This window comes from Cupressus sempervirens, chromosome 9 (assembly GCF_028749045.1).
Source record: "Cupressus sempervirens isolate cs-2001-9-10 chromosome 9, ASM2874904v1, whole genome shotgun sequence".
In the NCBI taxonomy this organism is placed as follows: domain Eukaryota; kingdom Viridiplantae; phylum Streptophyta; class Pinopsida; order Cupressales; family Cupressaceae; genus Cupressus; species Cupressus sempervirens.
The window spans coordinates 156948112-156968630 of NC_143126.1; the positions used below are offsets into that span (position 1 = coordinate 156948112).

Here is a 20519-nt window from a genome sequence, read left to right on the forward strand (position 1 = left end):
AGACCTGGATTGCCCTTAGTTGCACCTCGAAGTTCAGTTTGTGCCAAATCTAATCTTAGTTGCTGAATCGTACAACTTTTTCGAACAATTCTAGGTGTAAAACGTACCAGAATCAGATTCTGAAACAGATCTCTTCTGGGTACACATCTGGGATTTATGTTTTTAAATGCCGAAATGTTTAATGATTCTAGTTTGATCTATTACATATTTTTAAGACCTAGACTTATCTATCAAGAGGTTCTGGCTTGATCTTCTCAAATACGGAAGCTTGAGTTTAAATAAGAATGATATGTCTTAATATTTGTAATTTTGTATTAGCATAAATCTAAACGACATTGTAAACTTAATTCTATTATTTAGCTGCACACACATACATACATGTACACATATATACCTACCTATTCACATACATACATATACATATACATACATATATTTTTATATATATATATATATATATATAGGAATGTACCCATTCCTGGCCAAAAAACCATTTATGTTGTACCGTCATTTCGTTCCCACAAACCCACACCCATTCCTATCCCCATTTCGGCAACTTCCGTTCTTATCTATCAGCTTCCACTTTATATCTTAGATTTTGTTATTAGATTAACCTCAACCTTCCCATACATGGGAGCAATCACCAAATTCAGCCACTATTTTTGGGAGTTCATTGTCCCAAGCATAGATGTCCTACTGGCAGAGTACTCTCCGAGCTGCAAGAACTGGCTGAGTTTTTTGGCCTGGCAAGCTTTACGACTATTCCTGGCACCAAAAACTTGCCAACTTTTCAGGAAAAAATCGCCAAGTACTTGCAGAATTTTTGCCAAAAACTCGACGAGTTTTTGTTAAAAACTTGGTCATAGTTCTAAAACAACAAAAAGGCCCAAATTAATTTCATTTCTCATTCTTCACTTGTATTTTTCTGAGGGGAAAATAGTCTTCCAAACACATGCAAACTGATTTCTATCGATTTGAGGCACATTTGAAGAGGATTTTAAAAGAGGGTGACATCAATGATTTGGAAGCAGAGGCTTAGGGGTTGATTTAGTTTCACACTAGATGAAATTGAATCGAATGAGTAGTCATTTCTAGTGTCAGGAGAAGCTAGAGGCAGAGCTACATGCAGGATGAGGACAAGCCACAGACTGAGATATACCAAGTGAGGAGGCACAGTCATGGCCAGTGCTAAGAAGAGGAAAATGTAATTGGAATGTTGTATTTAATTTTAGTTTCACATAAATTATTTAACATTTTGCTTCCAGCCATTAGCATTCCTCACAAAAATGAGATTTTGTACCCACTCTGTGTTAAGTATTTTTTGACTAAGCTTGTTTCTTGTGTGTTCTCATTTATTGACTCATTGGACGCATCTTCTGACTGAATTTTGCAAAAACAAAAAAAGCATGTCTAATTAAATTTAAGCAATTTTTTAAGTTCCGGAGTTTTTGCTGAAAACTAGCCAAGTTTTCCCTCTATTTATTTTTTAGGCATTCACGAGTTTTTGGCTTTGGCCAGTTTTCCAACAATGGTCCCAAGATGTAAAATAAATTTTTTTTGAGTGATTGATTCATGGCCTCATTGTTCACCACTTACCACTATAGTTGTCTCCATTTTGATAAGGAAGGCCTCAATAGGCAATTCTTTATTTTGAAATATTATTTTTGTTCCTCTCTTTCCATAACTCTCAAATTACAATTTAAGGATAAATAATCCAAATGCTAGTGAAGAAATATTTCTTGTGACCATCCAACCAAAAGAAAATATCAAATATCTTGTGAAGGGACACCAAAAAGTCTAATTGCTATTTTCTTTTTAAAAATTCCGACATTTTCACATCTTAAATTGAATGATCTACCATTTCCTCACTATTTTAGCAAAAAAACATCTGGATGGGCTATATAAGCCATGTTTCTGCAATCTATCCCAAATCAAAAATCTCATCTATAGAGCAGCCCAAGCGCAAACACGAACCTTAGGAAGTCACTGTTTATTGCAACACAAATAACTGGGCCATTCCTCCATCGCTGGAGCAGCTTCCTCAATCTAAATAAACAATTTTAACCTTATAGCTCCTACATATCACCTCACACAAGAAGACCTTACCAGAGAACAACATCCTAAGACAATGTTTCTAGGACTCAAAAAATCCAATCTTGAAAAGATTGACAGCCACAAAACGTAATCCATCCTGCACAGTCAACATCAAGTAATATCAGAACCCTCTCTCAAAATTGCTTACAGCCGTTTCCATAGCTTCTGACAGGTTTGGGAGATCCCAAAGAAAGGTGGTCATTCCAAGGACCCTCCTAAAACAAGGTATATCTCCCATCTATAGAAAACTAAGAGATTCCACAGATCCGGGTGAGGGATTGGTAATGGTGAGAAGCTTCTTCAGATCAGTTGCATACAAAAGCTTGTTCTGTAAGATTCTAACCCATTTTGTATTAGGATTTATTACATAGGTCCAGACCAATTTTTCTCCCAAAGTTAGTATTGAGGATTGCCCAGTTTTGAAGAACCACTCAACCAACTTCTTTTGGAACGCAAACATTCTCCCATGCAAATAGTAAAAATTTCTTTCTATCAGAATTATCATTCCAAAGAAATCTCTTAGATTCTGATTGAAAACATTGCTAATTTCCTTGGCATACTTATAGGTACAAAAGAATGTAGATGGGAAAAGTTGAAATCCCTGCCTTTAGCGTTGAAATCCTCTCGCACTCAAAAAACATTAGCTTCCCAAGAAGATATCTTCGCAAAGCACTTATACATAAGAGGTTTCCATAACAGAGAATTGCTTTTTCCCATAAAAAATGGGAAATATCAAGATACTTAGAAAAGAGCTTGCTTTGTATCCTAGGAGCTGTGCAATTTCCATTTGTTTCTGCAAACTTGTATTAAAGAAGAAGACTTCAGACTTCCTCCAATCCACTAGTTGTCCCCAGGCCTGGCAGTAACACTCCATAATTTGCTTCATGATTCTAGCACCTCTTGTACTCCCTACCCAAAATAGAAGCTTTTCATCTGTATCATGTTGATGATGCAAACTGTTCACAAGAGACTGGATACACACCTGAGGCTATTTAATACCCTTCCATGTGCCCATAATTGCCTCCTTGATGGATCTTCCACGGGCATCCACCATGATCATGAAGAGGAATAGGGACAACAGATTTCCTTTCCTTAGGCACTATGTTACCAAATTCTTCCCTCGCAACCACAAAGTCTGGTCGGGTTCTTCCAAAAGCCTGGTCCTTGTCATATTCTTGCAAAAGTCTGCACAAATTATGTCAGATGAACCCAGCACAAACTTTGTTGTTTGTATTGCAAATTTGTAAATCTGTGACAGGACCAAGGCTGAATTTGGCCAAAAATGGATTTTTTTACTTTTTAGAGCTTTTTTTTCTCTTTTAGTCAGTTCAACCATCCAATCCTAAAATAGACCACCGAAAAGGTCAAAAAGTTAAAAGATGTCATTTGAACTATAACATTAATAGATGTGGTGGTGCAGTTAGCTATGTTGCTTTACTATTAGCCATAATAACACAACACGTCTCCCCCCCCGTCCACTTTTTGTCCCACGTCCCGGAGACGAAGACGGAGACGGAGACGCACCGGGGACTTGGGGACTCCGTTCCCCAGACCTCAACAGCACCATCAAATTCTGCCACCTCTGTCGAGGATTGGTGTGCATCCCGGTGTTGACTATTTGTTGATTCAACTATTTATGTTCAATGTTTGATGTTCCAATTCAATGCAATGTTCAAGTATCTACTCTTTTGCATCTTTATATCTTATATAATTATATTGCAATACATCTTTTCATAACTAGCAATTTAAGTACCATATGTATAGTATATACAACCCCTGCCATCCCCCCGCCACCGTCCCCAAATTAAGGCCCCTTTGTCCCCTCATCCCAGAAACTTGTTCCCCCGGGGTAGTGGTGACTGTGCTATTAGCATAGTGGTGACTATGCTATTAGCATAGTGGTGTATGAACTTATTTGATGCTGCATATATTTGATACACACACAAATATATATACAGTTTTTTAAAAAACATGTTTTTGTACAAATGAACCAAAAACAAATTCAAACCCACCCCAAAAAAAATTGAACAAATCTCAAACCCCATCCAAACCAGCAACTTAACCTCTGGATGAAGTTAAGAATCTTTGGGGGTTACCATTGGTGAGAACGAAGAATCTCAGGAAAGATATGCAACTTTGGATCCATTTTATCCACTCCCTGCAGGAACCACTTTTAACATATTACGTAATTACTATAGATTATTATATGCATAATTTTTTTATCAATTGATACATATAGAAAGACATACACGGACATGTATATGTACATACATATGTATACACAAATATATGTTTAAGGGATTTTGCTCAAATAGTTGGATGTAAAGTTTCTACAAATTATTTGTGATCAAACTGAAATAATACCTTCTCCAATGCTTGCTGAAGATTATCTTTATTCAGACTTTTATAAGAGATGTCAATAATGAAATTATTATTCTGAAATCTTTTATTTCTGGAAGTGTTCGAATAGGGCAGACTTGCTTAAAGGAGCAGACTTTATGTTCTTTGTGTGTCCTTTAAGTACAACCACACCCTTTATAAATACATTACCCAAAGAGCATGTCCCTTGAAGGGACGTGACCCTATCTAGGTCAGCCCATAAACTCCTCCTCATAATCGGCGCCTAAAGGATGTAATGACATGTAAACAATTAACTAGGATTAGTTAAGGTTTAACACTCAAACAAATAAAACCCAAGGGAGACACCGAGCATGCCTATTAAAGGAGCAATATAAATCTAGGCTTTCATAAGGCATCAAGAGAATGCTAAGGTCCGTGCGATCTGCACAGTCAGATTAGTATATTTGCTCAGAGTTACAGATTTAACACTGGACAATAGGATCCTTGAAATGGAAAGAAAATCTGAGTTTTGGAGCAGATCTAAATCAAGTTTATAGCAGATTTAAAAGCAAGATCAAGGCAGATTTATGAGCAGAAATCGTTGAAGGCTTATAGATTATATTGCAGATGTTGTGAGCAAATATTTTGCAAGTTTTTGAGCAGATCTACTTTACCATCATGGGTGTTGTATTCCACTATTTCAAATAGACTTCACCTAGCAGGATGACGCTTAGATTGCTTTCCCACAACCCCATTTAACAGTTTAGGCTGATCCACCTTCACTCACCACTACTACAGGAATTGCTTTTGCTTTCTCTTCCTCTAGCTACTAAGATATTTCAGTTTGCCAGGTTGTCCCTTGTCTGCCTATGGATTCAGCCGATAGTTAAAATGGTTAGGCTATTCAGGAATCTCTGGATCTAACTCAATTTCAACTCCCTGGAAGCATTTCATTGATTATCACACCCATGTTCGTCTTTGGGTGCCTAGGTGTCCACTGTACGCCTTAGTTTTATGAACCTTGCCGCCTAGGGCCGTCTTAAGGAGCCACTAATATTAAAGACCTGAAAGAATCTTATCAACGTCCAGGAAAGATAAATCATAGATAAAACTGTCGATTATGACTGATCTGCTCCCAAGAATCATCATGGGGAGGAGATAAGTGGACTTAAACTGTTGGCATCTGCCACAATGTCAAACACTATCTATTGTACCCTGTTGATTAAGTCTACCATTGAAGGCCAGCAATCGACAATATCACAATAAATCCAAATGAAAAGAGAGAAAAGGCTGGTGTTTTTAAATTTTTACATTTAGAGCCATCCTAATTAATTTTTCTCATTAATTTTGAGATTGCTGGCCATAAAACAAAATAATATAAATATCTTTAACAATGTTAATTTAAAACTTTGTCAGAATGATAATGAACCTTTAATGCAATAGAATGCAATGAAGGAAAATAAGACTCATTAAACCTAACATTCTCATTAACTATCAAGTCAAAAAGAATAAACTTTGCACAAAATTGTAACAATAATTCACAACAAAAGTCTTCCTAATTTCTTCGAACAGCTCTCAAGTTAACACCAGTGACAACATCCATGCCTGGCATTTCAGGTCAGCAATTTCCTGTTCTGACACTGTTACATATTAAATTATTAATCACTTTGGTCAACAAAATTTCCTATAATATTTACAGCAGTATTGATGCCCTTATCAATTGATTGCAGTACTAAGACAGATTCAATTGAACACCATATTGCTCATGCATGTATAGTTCACAATAATGGCCAAATGGTACTGATCACTAATCATAAGAAAATTACTAACCACAAATGGAGTTACGTCAAGAGAGAATATGCAGCATTATTCTCTACAGACACAATGTTATTTGTAAGTAATTTGACAATGAAAATTCTCAAACAATTACCCCAATCATATATACTATTTTACGAATAAAACAGAGAACAATAATCCATTGATAAGTACTAACATAATACATTTATGATGCAACAATAATCAATAATGACAAGTCAAAGGACAACATTGTTATTTGACAGTCTTGTCCAGTAATGACAATATTCACAAATCATGAATAATGAAAGCATATGCACTAAGCCCAAAAAAAGAGCCACATTCCCTATTTGCAAGGTTTTCAAAACCAATTCTACAAGGTGTCTTTGGAACTGTAGATAACCATATTCATTTTTTTCAGAAACAATGATTCCCATTGTCCCTTGGCAACAGATCTAATGGTTATTCAATAATATCAGTTAGAAGTAATATCAGCTACTTACAGTGTACACCACTGAAGGTATATAACCCGTTTAAAAGTTCTAGGTAGAATGACCAAACTTTGCCAGTTTGACACTTAGATAGAAGATAGACTAATTTACAATGATATTACGAGTGACACATCAACAATTATTTATATTGGTGAAAAATATTTTTTAGTCTTGATACTTAAAGAAAATGTCCAGAAACCTACCAAGAAAAGATATATCAGAATATATTCGTGACATTTTGAAGATATCTGCTTCTATGTGTTGAAGATTGTAGCTGCAATAGAGATTTTATCTCTGATTTTGCTATATATTGAAATTGAGATAATACCTCTGTATTATATTTACAGGTGAAGAAGATATTAATGATAATATGTCATGCATTTGGAAATAGGAAATAGGAAGAGACTTGTTTTGGGAAATTGAAGAGACTTTCAGTTGTGATATGAAGAGTCTCTCATTTTATATATACATGAGATTGCTTTGTGTCTAGATAAAATTTTGCATCAAGCGAAAAGCTTTGTATTTGAACATTTCATTATCAATTGAAAAGATATTTTTCTAGGGTTTTCCCAGGATAAATTCCTATGTCTTTTGTGCTCATTTTTATTCTATTTACTTTATTATTGTTTATCCTTAAAAAATAGTAGATGTTGAAACTCGCTGATTTTAACGCTTAGGATTATGAGTGGATATGGGCATAAAAAATTGAATCACAGGAATTCTTTTTCTCTTAGACCAATGGAATATATGCAAGAGCCCTATTTGCAAAGCACGCCATTATGGTGGGGAACATTGTAGAAACAATGCATATAACAGGAAGAGAATAGGGAGAGGTTCAAATGGAATTGGTGACCAGCAGGAACATTACCCGGTATTGAGACTGGTGAAAGGTGCCACTTCTGTCGATATCAAAAGGGTTTTCGGAACACTAGCTCGTGAAAGATGAGCTCTTGTGCATCCAAACTACAACGAAGACAAGAAGCAGTGGGATGATGAGAAATTATATGCAAAGTGTAGAAATGATCATAGGGTCGCTGCTTGCAGTCATGGGATTAAATTCGAGATACACATCTTCATTAAAGAGGAAGAAATGATATTTTGAGGGAAAATTTTCAACTTGAGAGGGAGATTACATGATAGAGGGAGATGTCTAAATACTTTGCAAACTTATTTGGCCAAATTGGAATCAGCTATCTTATTCTGGTGGTCAAAGTTGTCCCTGCTGAAAGGGAGTCCCTCTTGAGAGAGAATCTCAGCCAATCTTATACATGTTGTTAATGAGTTCTTTTAATCTTATAAAATTTCCACAATCCATTAGAAATGTAATTTTTTTGTTTCTAGATTTAGAAGTGTGTTTTTAAGCATCAACATTTCAGATCACACTCTGTGATCCATCATCAAGATGAGAGAATGCAAGAATAGTGAAATATGCAGATCAGGCCTGACCCAAAGGGAATAATAAGAAAAAGAGGGAAAAGATAAGCATGGAAAATGAGGAGAAGAAATAAGAAAAAGGGAAAACTAAAAAATAATCTAAATGAAAAGAACCTCTAAAAAAAACTGCAACAAAACAACCAAAAGTTCGAGGTGAAATCCCTTGTTAATGAGTTAATTTCTTTGTGATAAAGAAGTTTGAGGTGCAATCCCTTGTTAATGAGTTCTTTGTGAGAGAAGTTCAAAGTGAAATCTCTTGTTCCACGCTCTATGATGAGGCATGGTGGAAATGCATTCTTCTCAAGGAAAATTCTAAGATGAAAGCCCTCATTTCACCCTCTAGAATGAGGCATGGTGGAAACGCATTCTTATCAAGGAAAAGTCTAAGGTGACAGCCCTCGTTCCACCCTCTGCAACGAGGTATTGTGGTAATACATTCTTCTCAGGGAGTAGTTTGAGGTGAAAGCCCTCATTCCACCCTCTATGATGAGGCATGGTGGAAGTCATGTGTATGACTCCATGACTTGAGCTTTATGCTACTGCGATGAATTATAGGATAACATGTTTTAACCATAGTTACACCACCCTGATGGAAAGGGGGACAAGTTTCTGAGACGGCCAAGGATAACTTTAAGAAACCTCTCCTGAGAAAAATATGTAAAAGGCTGGCAAATTTAACATTTAATGTGCAAAAAAAGTTTCTAATCAAGGGCGACTTTTTTGTTCAAGGCAGGGAAGAAAATTATTTTCTATTGGCGAAATTTTCCTTTGTGTATCAAAATTTAATAATAATTGTGGTGAATTTTTTAAAAAAAATCGGCACGTAAATAAACATAGGTGAATTAATTGTTTCATATGGTGCAAAATATTAATATAGTTGGTTAATCTATCGATTACTATAGAGCAGAGTTCCGAGAATCACCCTAAAATCTCCAGAATCGTCGATTTGGTGATTCAATTCAAGCATGGTGATTTTTTTGGAGCCAATTGAATTGAATCAACGATTTTTTGTCATGAATCACCAATTCATGTGATCCATGCAAAAAATTCCTGAATCTGCTGTGTAGCAAGCCAAAAAGTGAACTCATTTTTTAATAAAAACATGTTTTTTTAATCTCTTTTTTTTGTTTTTCCTCGTTGTTTTAACCTAAAGGGCCTTCTAATTGTTTAGCATTATTAGAATAGAGGCAGAGAGAGAGAGAGAAGAGAAAAGAAAAACCACAAGTTTTCAACCAACAAGAAGGAAGAGCACCAAAGAGATCAAAAGTTCCATTTGGGAGGCCATAAGATTGCATTGGGAGCATTAAGGAGTCAATAGAAAAACTCCTCAACTCATTTGCAAGAGGTAAGTGTTGATTTTTATTTTTTTTGCATATTAAGGTATTATGCATTTTTTGTTAAATTTTTTTAGTTTTCATTTGCAAATCTTGAATGTTTTTTAGTTTTACTAAATTGCAAAGTAGGGTTTGTTGTTTTGTAACTTTTATTTATTAGTTTCAAACTTTGAAGTTTTACTTGAAATTTCTTATTGCAGCAGCCTTAACTTTCATTTTCCACAATGGGTAAAAAAGTTGAATGTTGGAAATGTACCGAAGACTTTCCTGGAAGAACCAAATTTCAAATGAAATGTATGTATTGTAAAGAAATAAATTAAGGTGGTATTTGTAGATTCAAATACCACATTACTGCTATACCTGGACATGATATTACAATTTGCACTCAACAAACTGCTAAGGCAAAACACACTTGTTTAGTGACATTAGAAAAATATGAGAAAAATAAATTGAATAAGAAAAAGCAGCTTGAAGGGTTAAGAGCTATTGGCTCCCATGCTCCTATGGCTGCATCAGCATTCACATCCATAGGTTGTGTTGGAGAGGGTTCTTCTAGGCCTCCTTTTTGTCCTAGTTCTAATGCTCGTGCTCGTACTTGTGCTTGTGCTAGTGCTAGTCGGTCTTACACTATGATTGAGTCCAACCTATTGCAGCCTAGAGTGCGGAAGAACAGATTGGATAGTTACTTGTGCCCCGCACTACTCCTAGCTCACAACCCATGCTTGAGGGTATGGGTTTGAACAAGGAGATTCATGATGCTGCTAGAAAAGACATTTGCAAATTTTGGTACTTTTGCAACATTCCATTTGTTGCAGCCAGGTAATTTGATTCTTTTTTATTTGTTTTCTTTAAGGTTAAAGTAAAAATTTAATTATATCTACTTGTTTTTTGATTCATTGTTAATCATAGATTCACTTTACAAACTTACATAATGACTTGTCATCTAAATTTCTAATCATAATCTATTTGTAATAGGGCTCTTTATTGGCAAAACACAATAGATGCAGTCGCTATTTGTGGTCTGGGGTTTAAAGCCCAACTGAGGCTGAGTTGAGTGGATACCTCTAAGATGAAATGATAGAGGATATGAAAGTTGCGCTTGAGGACCACCAAAAGGAGTGGATCGAAAAGGGTTGCACCATCATGACTGATGGTTGAACAGATAGGAGGAATAGAACACTCCTCAATTTTCTTATTTCCTTTGGAGGTGATTGATCATTCTACTTTCCTACATACATTGTGAATTGCTAATCGTAATTGAATATTTCAAATTTTCATTTGTTGATTGATAATTCATTGTTTTGTAGGATATATCATGTTCCTCAAATCTATTGATGTTTCTGCTCATATCAAAAATGCCACATACTTCTGTGAGGTTATTGAAGAAGTCATAATAGAGGTGGGGGAACAACATGTGGTGCAGGTGGTGACAGATAATGCAGCAACATAACAGATAATGCAACAAGTTATGTTGTTGCAGGTAAACTTTTAAGTTTTCAAGTTTTGCAAAAAAAAATTATTTGAATCTTGAACTTTTTTTAATTCTAAGTTTCCTTACATATTTGAATTTCTAATTAAATTCAATTGTTGTAGGTAAACTTTTGATGGAGAAGCACCCCACCATATTTTGGTCTCCTTGTGCGGCATATTACCTTGATCTCATATTGGAGGAAATTGACAAGCTTGAGTGGGTCAAATCATGTGTTGAAAGGGCAAAAAGTATATGCAAGTTTATCTACAATCATTCGTTCATCCTTAGCACAATGAGGGACTACAGAGGAGGCAAGCAATTAGCTCTTTTGGGCATCACAAGGTTTGCATCGAATTTCATCACTGCAATCCTCGTTGACATCAAGGGACGATTTGAGGAGCATATTTGTTGGGCGGGAGTGGATTATATCTTCCTATGCTACGACCATTGCGATGTGGTGAATTGCATCTTTGATGATGATAGTTTTTGAAAACCTGCTAAAGAAATCCTTAAAGTAAAATTCTTATAATTTAACATTTAGTATTTTACTATTTAGTATTTAATATTTATTATTTAATTGTTTATAGCTCAATGTGTTGCACAATGATTGAAGGTTCAAGATAACGTGGATTATATCTTCCTATGCTACGACCATTGCATGGGTAGATGTGGTGAATTGCATCTTTGATGATGATAGTTTTTGGAAACCTGCTAAAGAAATCCTTAAAGTAAAATTCTTATAATTTAACATTTAGTATTTTACTATTTAGTATTTAATATTTATTATTTAATTGTTTAATGGTTTAGTTTTACTTTTAGCTTTATTATTTTATATTTAAGTTTTGACTCAAATTTTTTTTACATTATACAGGTCATTGAGCCCCTTGTATCTCTCCTACGAACTGTTGATGGGGAGAAGCCCTCTATGGGCTACATATATGAGGGCATGGATAGAGCCAAGGAGACCATTAAAGCCCGGTATGCAGGAATGTAGAAGAAGTATGCCCCTATTTGGGAGATCATTGTAGGAGATTGCAGAATCAACTCTACTGACCCATTCCATGTAGCAGCTTACTATTTGAATCCAGCATTTCGTTTCCGTCCTGATTTCAAGGCAAATGAGGAGGTTCTCACCAGCCTATATACAATGATCCAGAGGTTGAGTAGTGATGAGGATAGTAAAACAATAACCATTGAGCTAGACAAATTCAATAATAAAGAAGGGCCCATTTTCTCTGGCAAGAGGGCCATAGATGCTCAGACAACAATACAGTCAAGTAAAAATAATATATTCATGAATCTTAAGTTTATAAGTTGTGCATTTTAATTTTTGATTATGGAATTTAAAAGTTGTAAATGAGACTAATTGTTTTGGTTTTCCTTTATTTCAGATAGATGGTGGCAAATGTTTGGGCCCACAACCCTAAAACTTCAACAAATTGTCATCTGTATTTTGAGTCAACCAAGCAATGCTTCTGGATGTGAACGCACGTGTTCCATACTCGAGCACATCCACTCGAAAAGGAGAAATAGGTTGACTATGCAAAGGTTGAATGATCTTGTCTTTGTTCATTACAACCTTCGTCCTAGCATCAGACAGATTTTGGGCACTAACTCCTCTCTGATCATTTTGGAGGAGATTAATCCAGAATCGGAGTGGCTCACTGAGGCTGAGTATCTAGTCTTCACTGAGGAAGACCATGAGTGGGTTGACCAGGTGAATAGAGAGGCTGAGGTTGTGGCCATGTCAGAGGAGGCAACAAGAGCACGTTCAATCACTGGCAGATACACACACACACGCACAAACACATGCTCTAGTGATGTTGTTTGTGAGCCCATCTTACATGTGGGGGCTATGGCTCAACAGTCCTCTAGGAACTACCTTAGACACCTTTCTAGAAGGCAGACTGGATACTCAGAGGTTGAGGCTGCGACCGCACTTGAGGATGATGATGAGGCTTGAGTTAGAGCCTTGTTTTTTCATTTTGTCTACTAATATTGATAGACATACGTTTCATGGATCTTCATCTTAGATTCTTACATACATTTATGATTTGATGTCTTATGGATCTTCATCTTACATGCATTCTATGATTTGAATCATTATGATCCTATGATTTCTATTTACTTCAGTTACAACCTACAATTTACATTTTACGTGTAACATTGTTACGTATGTGATAGATTTATCATTTATGTTCCATGTTTATGTATGTTAACTTCTATTTGATGATTTTATAGTGTGTTTAAGTTATATTCAATAAAGGGTGCATGAAATAAGTTTGAAATTGTTAAAATCTCTAAATTTCAAGGGTTTTTTTTAATTCGTCGATTTGTGGCCGATTCGATTCCAATTCATGGCCGATTCACGATTCGACTGGTTCTTGCCAATTTCGATCCCATTCCGATTCTCGTTACATTTCTATAGAGAGATTATTTTATTTTTTGGTAAATTTATAGTCACGAGTAGGTCATGGGCATATATGCCAAGTGTACAATGTACTTGTACTCTTCCAATCCATTAAGATTCAATTAATAATGTGTCATTTTTTGCTGCCAACTTGGCCATCATCACTTTGCATGTTATCATTGTTATGGTGAAAGGAATTACTCTGGACCATCGATGTAAGATATATGAACAGCCTCAACTCTATTTCGAGCCTGATCTTAAACATTATAACATTAATTCTAATTCTTCCCGAAATCGAGACACGTGTCCCAAATCCCAAAATATAAAATAGTTGGCTAAATGGGGGTAGTTGGAGACGCGTCAATAAAATGGTAGGCAGTGCTCAGCCCCAAAGAAAATATTTTTTTATTCCAAGGGCGAAATAACATTGTCCAATAAGAAAACATTACGTAAAGGCTAGCGAAAAATTTTAAAATAATTGTGTCCTAAATGTAGATTATATTAGCGATTGGACCCGGAGTTGGGACCAATTATGTGTAAACTAATGGGCAATTAGCCCGGCCTTTGGACCCAAATTATTTAATATCTTGGCGACGTGGTCGACCTCATATGTACATCTTATTTGCCAAATTGCGATTCCCTGAAGAGATGCAATTGCCAATTGGCGAAGACTCGTTACTAAAAGAACCACTGGGGCAAGGGGGGTGATAGGGGGAACAAAGGTATTGTATATACTATACATATGGTACTTAAAATGCTAGTTATGGAAAGATGTATTGCAATATAAGATATAAAGATGTAAAACAGTAAATACTTGAACATTGCATTGAATTGGAACATCAAACATTGAACATAAATAGTCAAATCAGCAAATAGTCAACATCAAGACATCCCCCATCCTTGGTAGAGGTGGAAGAATCTGATGGTGCCACTGGAGATGCAAGAACAGAGTCCCCACGTCCCCGGTGCATCCCCATCTCCAGGACATGGGGCAAAATGGGGGGGACACGTCCCCATGTTACAATGGTTTTAACGAGAATCTATGTGATGAAAATTTTATCACTAACATCTTTTGGTTGCAAATATGCGTGCCTGCCGTACTAAAGATCTCTCTCTTGTAAGTTCAAGGTGAAATCCCTTGTTCCACCCTTTGCAATGAAGCATGGTGGAAATGCATTCTTCTCCGAGAAAGTCTAAGGTGAAAGCCCTCATTCCACCCTCTACGATGAGGCATGGTGGAAACACATTCTTATCAAGGCGAAGTCTAAGGTAAAAGCCCTCGTTCCACCCTCTACGATGAGGCATGGTGGAAACACATTCTTATCAAGGAGAAGTCTAAGGTGAAAGCCCTCATTCCACCCTCTTCAATGAGGCATTGTGAAAATACATTCTTCTCAGGAAGAATTCTAAGGTGAAAGCCCTCATTCCACCCTCTATGATGAGGTATGGTGGAAGTCATGTGTATGACTCCATGACTTAAGTTTTATGCTACTATGATGAATTGTGAGATAACATGTTTTAACCATGTTACATCGCCCGGGGGGATAGGGGGGTGGCAGAACAGGGATACAAGTTTTCAAGGCCATGTCAAGGGATCAGGGGGATTGTATATACTATACATATGGTACTTAAAATGCTAGTTATGAAAGGATGTATTGCAATATAAGATATAAAGATGTAAAAGAGTAAATACTTGAACATTAAATTAAATTGGAACATCAAACATTGAACATAAATAGTCGAATCAGCAAATAGTCAACACCAAAACATCCCCCCATCCTTAACGGAGGTGGCGGGATCTAGTGGCGCCGCTGGGGACAGGGGAACAGAGTCCCCGTTGTGTCCCTGCCTTCGAGACATGGGGCAAAAAAAGGGGGGGAAGCATCCCCGTGTTACTATGGTTTTGACGAGAATCTATGTGATGAAAATTTGATCACTGACATCTTTTGGTTGCAAATATGTATGTCATACTAAAGATCTCTCTTGCTAAGAGGGAGTGTTGAAGATTGTAGCTGTGATAGAGATCTTTATCTCTGACTTTGCTATATATTGAAATTGAGAAAATACCTTTGTATTCGGAAATATGAAGAGACTTGTTTTCGAAAATTGAAGAGACCTTTAGTTGTGATATGAAGAGTCTCTCAATTCAATATATACATGAGATTGTTTTGCATGTAGATAATATTTTGCATCAAGCAAAAAGTGATGTACTTGAAGATTTTACCATCAATAAAAGAGATTTTTTTGGGTATGGTTGGGTTTTCTTTCCCTTCATTGAAAGTTTTCCCAAGATGAATTCATGTGTCTTTTGTTCTCACTTCTATTCTACTTACTTTATTGTTGTCTATTATTAATTCCAGGCAATACATTAACACTATGATCTACATATGAGAACAAGTAAATATCAATAACTTGTAAGCTATGAGAGAAAAACTCAATTACTAGATTTGCACTTTGACCCCCTACCTCCAAATGCAGATGCATCAAAGCACAAATTTAGAGGTGGGATGTACCCAAATGGACATTGAAAGAACATCCACCCCCTATGAGTACATCCACATGCGTTGTTAATGTGTTGTATATGGAAGAGCATGTTTTTACCCGATTCTAGTATATAAAGAAATTGTTTTTGACTTCCTGATTTGTAAACTCTGCTAGTGATGCACAAAATAGTGGTTGACTTATGAATTTTGTTTTGCACCCAGATGGTCATTGAAAGTACGTCCACCCCCTATGAGTACATCCACATGCGTTGTTGATGTGTCTCAACAAGGAATTAGAAGTAAGATGTGCCTAGATTCTCACAGGAAGCACAAATGCATCCAAATGCACCCACAAAGGATGGATGTGCTTCTTGTGCACATCTAAACATGCTTTAAGCACGTCTAGAGATCATCCAAATGCGATGACCAATTTTAAATGAAAAAAGAGAAATTTGACTATAAAATGTGCATTGAATTTTTTTATTTTTTTTCCACAAAACCCTAAGCCAGCCGTTTATGAGACTATTCATTGCTAAAACATATCATTTAGTTTGTTATTTTGCTCTCTTCTCATTTTGTCTCCATTTTGGCATTTCGAAGGGCAGGTGATCATTTTCGAAAGGGATTGTTTGTGGGTGTCAAATAGTTTCCTCAAAGGAGATCTAAGCATCTAAAGCGTTTGACCCTAATTTTGAGTCTCATAATGATTTTTTTTAGATTTTGATATTAAAAAATTGAAGTTTGGGATGAAAATTTTCAGCATTTTTTCCAAGAATGTTTTAAGAAATTGCTAAAACATATGATTTAGTTTGTTGTTTTGCTCTCCTCACTTGGTCTCCATTTTGGCATTTCGAAGGGCAAGTGATCATTTTCGAAAGGGATCGTTTGAGGGTGTCAGATAGTTTCCTCAAAGGAGATCTGAGCGTCTAAAGTAAGCATTTGACCCTATTCTCGAGTCTTATGATTTTTTTTAGATTTTGATAGAAAAAAATTGAAGTTTGGGATGAAAATTTTCAGCATTTTTTCCAAGATTTTTTAAGAAATAAACAAACAAGTTTAGCTCTCTATTATATTATTTTTGTATCTTTATTTTGCACTAGTCCTTGTATTTTTTTTTCAAATTTAGATTTATTCAATTTCTCATAATAGCAAGTAATCAGATTGCAAGAACAGTCAGTAGTAAGATTCAATTGGTGGGTGAATGAACCAATAATTTCAAAATTGATACAGGATCTCCTTTAAGGAGACATACCACAAGAATTTCACAAAAACCAGGAGGTGTAATTGGTCGGGTTGATCTGCTTGCCAGTCAGTCCTTATTTTATGTTATCTACATAATACAACAATATCTGCCCTACTATTCTATGGGGGCAACAGTGTGTGTTTAGCACAAGGTTCCAAAGAATTGGTTGGGGTGGGTAACTAGTGCTACTAACTCCACTCATTACTAATATGGGGCAGGTTACTGCTGCAGTATTGCAAGATGTTCTCAGAATTAATTACATAAGTACTCAGAGCATATATTTGGCGGTGTAATTATTTTAATACTAAACCAAGAAATAGCTCATATTCTCAAGTTAAACTTCATTTCATGGGTGGGAATGTACCTAAGCCCAGATAAGGTGTTGTCTCCTGCGCAAATAGCATGATTTGTAAAAGAACAATAAGAGGCTAACAAATTGGTTCCAAGATCATAACAAAGTGTTAATACTGATGGAGCCTCAAAGAACAAAAATCATTAAATTCCCACTGATTTAATTATTTACCCACTGATTCAATTATAGTCTCCAAACATCAATTCTTACCCATAGCGGAAGATGAAGATTAAGTATATATAAATTATCACCTGCAAAAGAGGTACACTTACATAAATTATCACCTACAAAAGAGGTACATTGGACAAAGCATTTAAAATGGAGGCATGAGACATTGTTGCACAAAAAATTGCACGTTGTCTCTATGTCAATGGTCTTCATATCAAATTGGTGAGATCACCAGATTGGTGAGAAATGGTGTTAGAAATCAATAGTGCACCAGCTGGTTTCACAAGTCCTGGGTTTAAAGGGTGCGTACCTGGGTTTGAAAGGGTGCATACCACCTTATTGCAAGGAGAGAAGAATGCAATAGACAACTCTCTTCAACCAATTATAGATTCATGGATTGATTCAATGTTTTTAATGTTTCCAATGGATGGAAAGATACCAGTAAGTGTCCATTGACTAATTTTATTGTGGTGACCCCCAAAGGGGCAATGTCTTTTAGGGCAATTAATTGTCAAGGGGAAGTGAAAGATGTGCAATTCATTTCCACAATTCTCATTGAGTTCATAGAGATGGTGAACAATAACAATGTCGTCTAGGAAATTACATGCAATGCAAAATTATGTAGGGGTGCATGCAGATGCTTTAATTGATACCAAGATATAAGCACATTTTTTGGGCAACAAAAACCACACAATCCCTCAACTTGGTGATGCAACAAATTGGCACTCAAATATAATGAGTAAAACAAAAATACAAAGACGGCAAGGAGATCCAAATGTTTATGGCAAGCCACCAAATGCAATCAATATCTAGATGTTTCTCAAGATTGGAGTTGTTGAAGGTACTAAATTTAATGAGTTTATTTATGCCATGCTCATTTATCAACTTGTTTATAAATTTGCTTCATACTTGTTATTAATTAAATGTGTTACTTACATATTGATATTGTTATTAACTTCTTAGGTGGCTAACACCTGATTTGTATCTCGTATTATTGTTATGAGACGACTTTTGAAGATGTGAGAGGCATTAAGTCAAATAGTTTTTTTCAACCAATTGGGTGTGTGGAAGACATCATATTGAGAGAGGGCCCAAAAGGTCACGTCATTGGTCTTGGATGAAAATTGTGGGCTCGTGTAGCAATTATCTAGTCTATCATGGCTGCAATCCGATTTGGTGATACATATGCATCTTATTAAGGGGATGCCTACAATAGCACAAACACAATGGTAGAGAGTGAAATTGGCAAAACACAAGAAAAACCCCACGGAATATAAAACCTTGCGCAATAAGGTGAATTCAATCATTCTTTACTGTTGGAAAAGTAAAACCTTACACAACAAGGTGAAAGCACTATAGCAAGAAAGTACTTTCTAAATCCAAGAACATTACTACTATATAGAGATGAAGCTGCTTATAGATACAAGCGGGCATTTACTAGATTCTTCCAAATATGTAGTGGCGAAAGAAGCTAGGCTAGAATTTGGCATGTTTGCCTCAAGAAGTCATCACCCTCTAATAGCTATTAATGACCAATACCACATGGAAGTTGACGCAAAACGGGAGGGCCCCAATGACTTTCAAGCTACGCTTGTTGGAGTTACACATGAAATCCAACACAACATTGCAGAAACCACAAGAAACTATATTGAATTCAATGGACATATGGTGAGACAATCTCCTTACAACATGTCAGGCATAAGGCTTACCTAATTGCAGCCATAAACAACTGAAATATAATCTGCGAGCATAGAAGCTAAGACTTAAAGAGCCAAACTTATGATATGTTCTTCCACTATCCCCTACACTCTTACTCTAATCCTAGATCTCGAAATATATAGCCAGCAGGACCACAAGTCGGCCTGTTAAGCAATTTACTACAAAATAAAGGTCTTGACACAAAGGAGAAATCAGAGACCAACTATGAAAACAAACATCTGCAGGAATAAAAATAGGTCCACACCTAATCCAAGAAGAGATTACTAAGGCTGAGGATAAAGATAGGTCTGCACCTGATCCAAGAAGAGATTCCTAAGGCCACGGGAAGCCTTGATATCACAAAAACATCACAGAAGCCAAACATCGCATGTCACTCCAGCTGCCAGAAAAGAACATAACTCCCGCATATGATGGAGTTAAATTCTGCGAACATAGAATAAAAATCCTCAATAGGTCCACATTAAGATACTAACTACGCGGAAAGAAACAATACGAACAGCAAGGGCCATTCCACAAACAACAGACAGGAGCAATACATAGGAAATCTTTTTGATTAGTGCAAGATTGTTAAAGTACCCAAGATGCTCCTGCATCAAAAGTTGTCATACAGTAGCACGTCCATGGTCAAATATTTGGGTATGTCCAACTTCTTGCAATCAAGATCATCTCACCAATAAGTTGTTTTTATTTGTATTTTCTACAATTTAGTACTTAACATTCTTTAATTTACATTGCATTTTTGTTTTTAATTTTGTGAAAACTATCCAAGTTGCAAGTTATTTTGTGGTTGAACAGAATTAGAATACATCTCCTTTATCCACTCAATGCAACGTAACCAATGAAATCAAAAACACAAAATATAAATAAGCAACAAATGAAATCAAAACACGGAATATAAATAAGCAACAAATGAAATCAAAACACAGAACATAAATAAGCAACAAATGAAATCAGAAACACAAAATAACAAATAATACATAAGAGTTTACCCTTGGAAAAACCTTCCTCTTGAAAGAAAAAACACAATCCACAAAAATGTTGATTCCTTTATTTAGACATCAAGATCAATACAATTGATCTTGCTTATAATTGAAGTTTACAACACTTTCAATCAATAAGCATCTCGTTATTTTATCAGAGCTCTCAATGAGATATACAGAAATGGTTCACTGATCAATCATCATAC

The 20519-nt window shown here is 35.9% G+C and overlaps 1 long non-coding RNA gene across 1 annotated transcript; it reads right to left on the minus strand.

Annotated features, from left to right (window-relative positions):
- Positions 1-5959: 5959 nt before the first annotated feature.
- LOC149537981 (uncharacterized) lies at positions 5960-19668 on the minus strand. Its single transcript, XR_016355957.1, has 2 exons — positions 19627-19668; positions 5960-6074 (listed from the first exon to the last, which is right to left on the minus strand). It is a non-coding gene; the product is annotated as an uncharacterized LOC149537981 (long non-coding RNA).
- Between the last annotated feature and the right edge of the window lie 851 nt (positions 19669-20519).